Below are 12,115 nucleotides of genomic sequence, written 5' to 3'. Positions count from 1 at the left end.
TTACCTTTTGTACCTACAACTCCCTCAAAGTTTTTTCATGTTAACAAGTTGTTTTAAGATATCATTAGAGTGAAGTCTAGAAAAGTTTTACAAGAAATAAAAGACTCATAATTATAAGATATTATTATCAAAATCATGTTGTTAAAAACATTTCACATAAAAGACTAGTACATGTTGAAGTAAGCAATTAATCTCAAATGTTAGAAGTTTATGAAAGATTTAAGATAACATGATAAATAGTTCTTATAACTTTAATACTAAATTAATTTAAATTATGAAACAAATATAAAATATTGCATAAAACGTAAATTGAGTTTTAGTAAAATTGATATAAACATTATTATCAATGCAAGAGAACTTGAATTTAAATGCATTAAAACGTATTATCTTTTATTTATGAGTATAATAAAATATTAAAAAATACCTAAAACTAAATTTCATATAAGGTAATTTTCAATAACCATAACCCATTAATCTTTTAATGATTAAAACCCTAAACCCTATCTGTATATCCAAGCTAACATGATGCTACAACTTTTACCAATGGGATAATACCCTAAACCCTAGCCCTCTTTTCTTCTTCTTTCTAAAGATCAAACGTGGTCAAATCCCAAAATGTATAATTATCACTATAATAACAAAAAGTAGAGGAAAATTAAAAACTAAAAAAAAAGGTGAAGAAATTAAAAGTGCCCTCATTTTTGCCACACAATGTGGTCTCATCATCACAAAATCATCTCTTTTTTTCTACTTTTTTTTTTTCTTTTAGTACTTTATTTGCTTTCTTTTCCTCAGTTGTCAGAGAAATTTAGCTTCCTTCTACCTTTATTTTCAAATATTTTATACTTAAAAACTGATAGCTGTCCAAGTTGGAACCATGAAAACAAAGCTACTTTTGTTTTGCAAAAAGAGTGAAAAAAAATTCTCAGAATTTGCTCTTTCCTTTTTTCTGTCTTAATTTACACACTCACCATTGCTCTTTTTTTTTTTTTTTTTTTTACTTTTTAACATAAATTACTTTAGTAGTTACTAAACTATAAAAAATTATAATAACTATTCAATTATTCAAATTTTTCGTTTTTGGTCATTTAATTATTTTAGGCTTTTGGGTGTTTTAAGTTTTATGTTAGCTAATAGTAATTAAAAAAAAGTCAAAATTAAATAGTTGAGTGACGAAAAAAAACATATTTAAATGACTACTAATGTACTTTACACTTATTTAATTTAATTTAATTTAATTTAAGCAACATAATTTCTTTTTATAACACTAGTATGCTTGATTCTATTTTTAAAGAAAATTTAAAAAGTTTACTTATTTAAAAATAAATTATCTGTTTATAATCATAGAATAAGGGCATTGTTGTCATTACTTAAATATACAATGAGACTCTAACTTAATAAAACGAGTTAAAAAATGGATAGATTGATTGCTAGAATTCAATAGATGGTTAAATTTGATGATGCTTAACTCAAAACATAAAGATTTGGTTTTGTAAATTAAATATTTTGAGGTTTGACATTAACCTGTAAGTGCTTACAAGATACTTAAAAAACAAGAATACAATCAACCTCCCTCCAAATTTTTTTGAAAATTTTACGTTACTTGTGTTTGTTTTGTTAAGTAATTTTAGTCTAGAATCTGCCTCAACATGACTATACATAACTTATTTTCGAAAAAGAAAAAGAATCAACTTTGAGATTTCATATCCGTTGTTTGTATGTTATATATATTATTATGATTATTAAAAAAGAGTATTCATATCTTTCCCCTCATCCCAAATTCTTAAGATTACTTGAAGCACTATATTAATGTTTATCGCTTAAAAATCTTTTAATTTCATCTTATAAATCTTTAATTTAACTGGTTGAGTCTTAGTTCAACCGAGGATTTCAATGTGTTGAAATGCATTATTCTTTTGTTTATAGATTGAGAAGGGGTCATGAATAGTTCTATCTAATTAAATTTTTAGCTCGATTGGTATGGATATTTTTTATACATTGAGCCATTAATTCTTATTAAATTTTTTACATATGCAGGACACAAAATTAATGGAAGCCTAGGTAAGAAGTTTCTAAAATTTAAATATTGCCGCCTGTTACCGTTTCTGACTTTCCCCATGGTAGGCCACCAACCCCAAAATATGAAACTTTTGGTCATATTAAGCATTTTTCCCTTTTTATATTCCATGTATCTTTTTTTTTCAATATTTATATCAAAATTATGTTCATTAAAAGGTTATAATAACAATTTTTTATAATTTTAAATTAAAAATAATTAGTAAAACAAGTGTGGTAGAGGTCAATTGAGTTTTAACTTGATTACCATGGACATTATTTGTAATGTAGGAGGATGTTGGTTCAAGTAAGTTAAAATGTATTATCCTCCTATTTATAGAGGGGCTATGAGTAGTTCTAGATATTGTGTCAAAAAGAGTAGATCGAACCTATGATAAATTTGTTCAAAAAGAGATAGATAGATTATATATATATATATATATTCAATAGAATTAGCTAGATTTAAAGTAAGATAGAAAAAAGAGATTCAATATTCGATAAAGCTTCTATAAAACTTAAGAAATCCTCAAATCAATATTTTTACAATATCCATTTTACAATATTCATTTCTTTAAAATTTTTATTTTAAATTATGCTCTATAGGATTTAATGTCTTATTTAACGTTTAAAACGGTTTTAATAACAAAAAGCATTATTAATGTAAAATCGATAATTTAAAGATGTAATTAAAATATTTTAATATTTAAGATTGTTGATGTAATTAACTAGTGTTTGTCATTATTCATAGTGCTACCTATCTATTACAAAAGGACTGATAAATAAGTTCCCCATTGTTCACATTATCACACAATCTCCCATCATTGTCTCCATGAGCAAAGAAACTTTAAACAGATGAATACATATGTGCTGCTAGTAGTGCACTCTATAATTGTAACTCCTTTTTGTCTTTTTCCTTTATTTTATATTAAAACCGATGATATTTGATTCACTAATAATGTATAATTTTATACATATTATTACTGAATTGAATATAATTAAAAATTAAGTTTGATAAATTTAATTTTATAAATTTTTATGATTATCTGTTTAATTGATAGTGTATAAAATTATACGTTGTTAGTATTAGGGTGATCTTGGCCATCCAAAATGGTAGATTTTTCATTTAATCCTTTAAATTTTTATAAAATTATATGTTAGTACAATAATAAAATTGTACCATGCTCTTGATAATTTATTATTCATCTTTGGCCCCTACAATAATTTTCTTGCTTCATCCCCGATTAGTATATCTCATATATATGTAGTTTCGATTTGGTTAAAACTTTCTATTAGTTAATGTACTATACTTAATTTATGAATTTAGTCTCTATACTTTAATTGAGTCATTATACTTTTCGAGTTTCAAATTTTTAGTCATAACCAATTGGTAACTATTAAATTCATTAAGTTAAATTTTAGCAATTCCAAAATTTTATGTGTCAAACATATTACCACATGTGTAATGTCATGTTAGCTTGCTATTTTCAGTATTACTAACAAAAAAACCAATAAATAGATTTAATAGCGTTGTTTTATGTCAAAATTGAAATTTCAAACTTTAAAAAGTATATATGAGTTAAGAATGATCAAATTGACGATTATGAACTAAATTTACAACATTACTAATAGCAAAACCTAATCAAGAAAATTTAATTGTTACTGTTTGTGTTAAAACTAAAATTTTAAATTTCAAAAATAAAAAAAAGCTAAAGTTTTATTTTAAAAAAATTTATGCATTTTTAAAATAATAACTTATTATAAATTTTATTTTTTAAGTTTTAAAAAGTATTCTTATATTTATAAAATATTTAGATTTTTTATTTTAAAGTAGCAAATTAGAAACTAAATCAACATTTAATCCCTTCTATATATTATATGAAAGATTTAGTAAATATAAAATGCATGGACATGAATATGGATTCGATATTACTCAAATAGTTAGGGCTACAAGCCTACAACACCTTTCGATTTGAACTCGAGTTGTTGAATTATGTTCCTAAACAACAAATAGGTGTGGTTTAAGAGTATGATACGACACTCATTTGATACGGATTAATCCTGTCGTTCATCCTTAATATTGTATTTAAAAAAAGGGTAAATTATATTATTAATGACTAAATTATGGATAAGTTTTTGTTTTAGTCACTTAACTAAAAAAAGTTAAAATTTCGTCATTAAACTTTTCGAAATTGTTTTTTTGCTCACTTAACTGTTAAATGGCATTTTTTAGTTGTTGAATTTAGTGCCTAAACAAGAATAGGTGTGGCTTAGGGATATGATATGATACCCATTTGACACAAGTTCAAATTATGTGACCTTATTTCTCACCTTCAACATTGTATTAAGGAGGATAAATACGCATTAGTCACTAAATTATGGCAAGTTTTTATTTCGGTCACTTAACTAAAAAAGGTTACAATTTAGTCACTAAACTTTTCGAAATTATTTTTTTGTCACCCGACTGTTAAGTGGCACTTTTTAGTTGTTGAATTAAGTGCCTAAACAAGAAATAGATGTAACTTAGGTAGGGATATGATATGATACCCATTTGACATGAGTTCAAAGTTCATACCATGTGACCCTCGTCTCTCGCCCTCAATATTGTATTAAAAAGGGATAAATATGTCATTAGTCACTAAACTATGGGTAATTTTTTACTTTGGCCCCTTAATTAAAAAAGTTACAATTTGGTCACTAAACTTTTTAAAATTATCCTTTTTGGTCACCCGAATGTTAAGTGGCACTTTTTAATTGTTCAATTAAAGGCCTAAAAAAGAAATAGGTGTGGCTTAGGGATATGATAGATACGGGTTCAAACCATGTGGCCTCATTTCTCACCTTCAACATTGTATTAGAAAAGGATAAATATGCTATTAACCACTAAATTAACTATGAATAAATTTTCATTTTAATCCTTTAACTAACAAAATTACAATTATTAATTTTAATCACCCTATTAAATATCACTTTTTAATTGTTGAATTAAGTGCCTAAATAAGAAATAAATACGTTATAGAAGATATGATATGAAGGCACTGATTTAACATGAATTAAAGTAGTAATATATGAAGAAAAAAAGACAAATTGGTGCGAAAATGATAAAAACCGAGTGGTTGGTCTAAATATGGTAAATAAAATCCATTCAATACATGTGGAAAGCAAGAAAGCAACTAAAGACAGACACAACAAAAGTAATTAAAAAACAAAAAAGAAGTAATTCACATCACATGACACTTTGTGTTAACATGGAATACGTGAATTTCGGGGCTTCCTTTTTCTTATTCTACCTATCCCCCACCTTACACCCAAATGACCCATCAACCCTTTTCTTCTTTCCTCTCTCAGCACCATCAATTTTATTAACACTAAATCCTGCAAATACACACTATATCGAGTTTGTATATACACGAAACATCAAAGATTTATCTCTACACCACCAAACCCTCACCTTAGAATCTGATTCCTTAATGAATTTTTTGTGCATTTTTCCATTCCGATTCAGTAATCATCTGAATAGCCAATATAATTCCCCTTAATTTAACTTTAGTATTTTAAATTTTTATTTAAGTCGCTAAATTATTTAAATTTTTTTATTTAAGTCATTGGGTTATTTGAATTTTTTTTTAGGTATAGCTAGCAAGCTTCGAGTGGCAATTTGACGATCGCTATGATAAATTAGTATCCATCGATTAGTAAAACAACATACCTTAGATCCAAGGTTAGTGTCGAAGATCGGAGAAGAAAGTTGTTTAGATTTTGGTTTCGTAGATTCGTGATGTTTAAAGTTGTTTTGTAAAAAAAAAAATTGTAGAAGAGAAGGGAGAAGGAGAGCTTTTGATTGGTGTAGGTAGTGCAAATAGAAAATGTCGTACAACAACGATTTTAATAGCCCAGTGACTTAAATGAAAACTTTTGAATAATTCAATTACCATTTTGTAACTTTTTGAAGTTGAATGACCAAAATGTAAATTTACTAATAATTTAATGACATTTGATGCAATTTACCCTAAAATTTTTAATTAAAGATAGTAGTGTGGAACAATTGTGGATATAATTCATATATTTTTTTGCACACGAAGGAGGATAAAACCATAACTAGACTAGGCGAGATCAGGTCATTTCAGAGTAATCATCATGTAGCTTTTGAAGAATTTTATCCTGGGGTTGCATATAGCTATACATACCCAAAGGCCTTCAAATGCCGTTACTTTCAGTCCATCGCGCGGCTACTCGGTTACCCTCTCAAATAAATGTGTCACCCTAATCATCCAAGGACGTTGAATAATTTCTTTAGTAACTCGTAACACTACTGAATGGTAGAACTCAACTGACTCATTTTGAATAAACTGAATTGCAATCATACTATCTATCTCAAGCATAATCTATCGAAGGCCTAGACTCGAAACAATTTGTAGTCCCTCCAGAGCTTCCCAAAGCTCAGCGTTAAGTGCAAAACAATAGCCAATATATTTAGAGAAATTAGAAATCCGCGTATATTTACTTTATAATAATTACTTTCCATAATAACATTTTATTATAATAATTAAATTTATTGTAAAATCGATTTTTGATATTTTATTTTTACTCTTTATAACATCAACACTCATGAAGCATGAAGTACACTCTTCACTAAATTAATTGTTTATAATAATCTCTTTTATTAAATTTTAATAAAATTAATTTGTTCTTAAGGAAATTAAAATAATAAATTTTAGTCAACATATTATTTTAATAAAATATTTAAATATTATATAAATGGTTATAAAAAGATTGACCCTATAAATTAGAGTTAATATACTATTCAAAATATATATTTGACTTCAAGATTCAATTTGACGTCGAGTTTGGTTTTAATGTTCAGTTTAGTCCTTGAAGATTTTTTTGTCATAAAGTATTTAAATTGGACTTTAACATTCAATTTAATACCAATTTATTAAGTTCCAGGTCACCAACATAATTTCATATTTTTAGCATTATTTAATTAAACGATTATGATTTTTTATTTTTATCTTTTAACCATAATCATTAATTTAAAAGAATATCACAAAATAAGACTAAAATTAAAAAATTAAAGACCAAAAAATATTCAAACTAAATATAAAATAACTAAAAACCCGATTCAGATTGAGGAAAGAGGGTGGGAGTAGGACGTAGGTGGGTTGTAGCTAATTAAAAAGGGTGTGTATAATAATCCATAAAATAAAAACAAAGGAATGTTAGGGGGGAGAGGCCACTGTGGGGGGAGGCGTGTAGCCGTAGGGTTTGTTTTTCGGTGGTCGTCTCGATAAATCACGCCTCGGCTTTGCTGCTGCCGGTTTGTTCTGACGCTGTCAGTATTTTATTATTAATAATAAACACCTAACAACAAAAAGGCACTGCTGCTGCCCTATGATTTTTCAAGTTTTGAACGTTAAAAGAAGAGTTAATACACTTTTGGGTTTAAATTTCATAACTGTTCTAACATTAGGGTTTCAATTTTTTTTTGAATAAAACAAAATCAAAATGGTTACATTAAAATACTAGAAATAAAAATTTAGTTGTTTTATTTTAACATAAATATTGTAAATCTCCTTAGGAGCTTCCTAAAAAAATATGCACTTTCACAATTTCATCAGCAATTTGATTATCTTTCTTAGAAATATATTTTAAAAATCACAAACTTTCATATTTTAATATATCTTTGATTCTTTTAACCAAGGTTAAATTTGAAACAGTCGATTGTTTAATAATTTCTAGGCTATCCGTATGAATTAGCACTCTCTCATATTTTCGTCTATTTAAAATAGTCAACTCATCTAGAATGTCCCAAAGCTCGGGTTCAAATATTGAACAACTCCTAAATAATGATTATATCCTAGAATCTAATCCCCAACTTGATTTCGCAACAATCCCCCGACAGATGCAAATCCTTAAATTTTTTAGTCCGAGTCAATTTTAATTTTTTTTTCAAGTTAATCCTTAAATTTGACATTTGTTTTGCATCAGAGTCTGAATTTTTTTATAGATCCATATTAATCTCTGACATTTTCTTGATAATCCTAAAATTCACGTATCAATGTGGAAACAATTGTCAAGTTTAGGAACTAACTTGGATTAAAAAAAAAAAGTTCAAACCCAATATGAAAACAATTATATAGTTCAAAGACTAATTTAAGTAAAAAAAAAAAAAAAAACAGTCCCTTAAAAATATTTAAGAAAATAAGAGGAAATATGTATTCATATATTCATGCATACATAGAACAATATAATAATACATTAATTATTATTAATACAATATAATTTCAAACTTGCACACCGACGCACGCACACACTTTTCACTACCACACAGGCGAACCGAACATCAATGGTACACTCACGATATAAAAGAAAAAATATTAAACATATATTTATAAAATTATTAAACATATATTTATAAAAATATTAAATAATTAAATTATAAGTAAAGTGATAAAGTATTTATAATTGAATTTTATTAATCTTAAAACATTTAATTTTAAATTATTTTATATAAAGATTTCATATAAAAATAATAAAAACAAATAAACAAAAGCGAAATAAAACCTCAACTGAAATGGTAAGAAGTTAAAATATGCAATAAGTTGTTGTATTATTCATAAATTTAGAATTTAGTTTTTATATTTTTATTTATTGGAATTTAATCACTCTATTTTTGGATTTTAAAATTCAAGTCCAACTATTAATTATGTTAAGCTTATTTTATTAAATTCATGTTCATTATAAATTTTTTTTTGATAAATTGCTAGTAAGTGAATTTTTTTAATTTCTAAATATCACACCAACATATTTAATAAAAAGAAATAATTGTATTAACATTTGAATCTAAATTTTGAAATCTGGAAAGGAAAGTGATTAAAATCTTTAAAATAAAAGTACATGGACTAAATTTCAAAATTTTGAAGAGTACAAGTACCTATGACAGATTTTAACCTTTTGTGATCCCCAAACACGGGGAAAAGGGGATAACAAAGGCATTTTCCCAAAAGATGAAGGGTAAGCACAGAAACAAGAAGAGGGCCAGAGGTTGTTCGCGCAAATCTAGCAAATCTGGGCCAAAACTAAAAATGTGAAAAATGTGGGGTTTAAAAAATTAAACCACAGCTTAATGCAAAACAAACCCCCTAAAGTACTGTACCAAAAAAGCAATAATCCCTTTATTTATTTCCCCATATTTTTTACTTCTTGTTTTCATTAATATGTGCTTTAAGACAAGAATATCTCCAGTTTCTACTTCCTCTTCTTGTTCTTGTTCTTCATTGTAATAATGTTTTCTTTTTCTTTCTAAGATAAGGACAAAAGGGGGAAAAAAATATAAAACCCACAAACCCATCAAGGTAAGCTTTGTCAAGGTAAATATAAAGAACACAGAGTAGACACCAAAGTCATTTTCAGATTTATGTTACTTTTATTCTTTTTTTGACAATTTTGGTCTCTCTCAGTGTTCAATAATGGTGATTGCTGTGGATTCATCTGCAACGAAAATGGCAGCTACTATAACGATGGGTTTTGGAAGCTCGTATAAAGCGTGGAGTAACCGTAGAAGGAACCGGTGACGGTGGCGGTGGCGACGGCTGTGATATTGGCGGGTTCGGCTCAATCTCTTTTTTTAGTTTTTGGTCCCATAAAGTTGGTAAAAAGCAACGAGTAGTTTGGTTTTTTATTTATTTTCTTTTTTCTATTATTAGCTTCTGCTTTTGGATTCATTTTTATGCTGTTGCTTGGTTCATGAATGGAAAAAAAAAAAACCATAACTTCATGGGAAGTTAATTTAAAACAAGAAAATATTATTGCAGTAAGAGGTCTTTTGGAACAAACAATGCAGACTTCAATGCCGTATACTGTTTCATTGTCCTAAAGCCTCTGTCACTGTAATTTTCGTTTTCTTTTATCTCTGGGAAAACGTGTAGCTTATTAGTACTATATTGTTATTTGTTATAGTATGTGACAACCCCATTTATTATTATACAGTCAGTTGATTTAGTTATTCTATTTTTTTTTTCTTTCTATAATGAATTTGCAATGATTTTTTATCTTATTCATTTACGATGGATTTTTGTTGTTGTTGTTTTTGTGATTGGGGTTCTAACTTTTGGTGGGCGGGAAAGGTTGACCTATTGGATGGTAAAAGTTGATTAAAGGTATATTATATTAAAAAGTGAATTAGTTATTTTTATTAAAATTTTATTTGTTTTATTGTTAAAAATTAGAGCAGTTGATAGAATAATCAGTCAGTTACATATGAAGTATCATATATATCTCATTATGATTGATAGGGATTAGATTTTAGTAATAGAAATGAATAAAATTTTTAAAAGATGAGTTAGTTTGTTCTTTAATTGAACGTATAGATATTTATTTATCTATTTTTTGAGTATTGGGGACAAAATGCAATATGACTCTTAGTACAAGATTGTCCACGACATTTTTACTGAAAATTGTGTTTATCACTTGAAGAAGATGAATATGAACAAAAAAGTCGATACTTTGAACGATAAAATTCAAGCACAGCATATATAATTTATGCATGAATTTTTCTTTGAATTTATTTCGGTTAACTAATTAATTTGAGTTCAGTGTAGTATTTATAATAACTTATTTTTATTAGAAATATAGAAATAAAAAAATGTTTCATTTGATATGTTTGGTAAATATCAAAAAGGGTTTTATATTTAGACAAGTCATTTTAATTGCTCAAAACCTAATTAATTCAGACAAATCACTTTTATATATAAGTTCAAGATTTGAATCATAGGCAAATTGAGTTGTAGTTCAATTGACATCAGCATTGCTATTAATGCAAGTGGACATAGGTTTAAGTGTGTTGAAATGCGTTATCCTTTTATTGAAGGGTTAAGAAGAGATTATGAGTAGTTTTGAGCATTGTATCAAAAAATAAAGATCAAGAATCGTTCTGTTGCACTCATATTACAAAAGAAAATAAAATAAAAATCATTTTTTTCTCTTTTCGTATTCATTAGTAAAATAATAAAATAACTTGAAATTTAGTATAATCAATTCATGATATATCACTTTTAAAAGAGGGGATTTTATTAGTTTGAGATTAACATTTACAATATCTCACCTTAATTTTGATTTCATTTATATTGAAATAGCCCAATATATATACACACATATATGTAACAGTAGCTTATGTCTGTTTTAAAAATTGTACTTGTGAGGTTGGGTCTGGATCAAAGCTTGAATGAATATATTTTGTACCGTATTTATTTGTCCTAATGCTGCTTTGGTTTAATTCTAAGATTAAGGTCGTCAGACTTTTGAGAATTTATGTTCAGCAGTGGATTCTAGAATTAATTTTTAGTGTTTATAAAGAAATTTGGAGTTCAATAAGAATTTTAATAAAAGTTTAATTAAAAATTTTATTTTAATTTAAAAAAATTATTTAAATGCCTATTTATGCATCTTAGCTCGGTTGACATTGATATTGTTGTTAGTGCAGGAAGACGTGGTTTAAGTGTGCTTAAATGCATTTATTTTCCTATTTAAATATTCGGGTGAAAGTATGAGTAGTTTTTAAGTATTATATCATAAAAAGTTATTTAAATCTAAACAATGTTATGAATTTATTTATGTTGGCGGAAACAAAATACGACAGAAAAGCTAACATAAATGTTATGTGCTGAATTCTTATTTCATTTCATTCCTGTCTTATCTTTATCTTATTTATATAATTTTTTTAATTTATCCATCTTTCTTAAAGGAGCCAATATGAAACCAAAATTTCATATTTGGTTTTGAATTAGAAATACTAAAAATAATGAATCGACATTGGATATGTATATATATTTATATTAGGGAATTGTTTAATCGAAATACTGACTAAAAAACATTAACAATTTAGCAATGTTGGCGTGCCAATTCGCATAGCAGTTACACTTCGTTCTAGCAAGCATTATTTATCACTTTCTTGTTTTTCGAGGAAACATAAGAAGAGGTGGTCAATTACAATTGACTCAATGGAAATTCTTTCAAAAAAAAAATTTATTGGGAACTTTCTAAATATGCCACCAAAGATTAGCAA

The 12,115-nt window shown here is 26.6% G+C and overlaps 1 long non-coding RNA gene across 1 annotated transcript; it reads left to right on the top strand.

Annotated features, from left to right (window-relative positions):
* Window positions 1-9,242: 9,242 nt before the first annotated feature.
* On the top strand, window positions 9,243-10,057 carry LOC128286910 (uncharacterized). Its single transcript, XR_008277600.1, has 2 exons — window positions 9,243-9,422; window positions 9,513-10,057. It is a non-coding gene; the product is annotated as an uncharacterized LOC128286910 (long non-coding RNA).
* The last annotated feature ends 2,058 nt before the right edge of the window (window positions 10,058-12,115 follow it).

Source organism: Gossypium arboreum, chromosome 13 (assembly GCF_025698485.1).
Source record: "Gossypium arboreum isolate Shixiya-1 chromosome 13, ASM2569848v2, whole genome shotgun sequence".
NCBI classification, from domain to species: Eukaryota; Viridiplantae; Streptophyta; class Magnoliopsida; order Malvales; family Malvaceae; genus Gossypium; species Gossypium arboreum.
The sequence above is the reverse complement of the archived record's forward strand: the minus strand, read 5'-3'. Positions and strand labels throughout refer to the sequence as shown.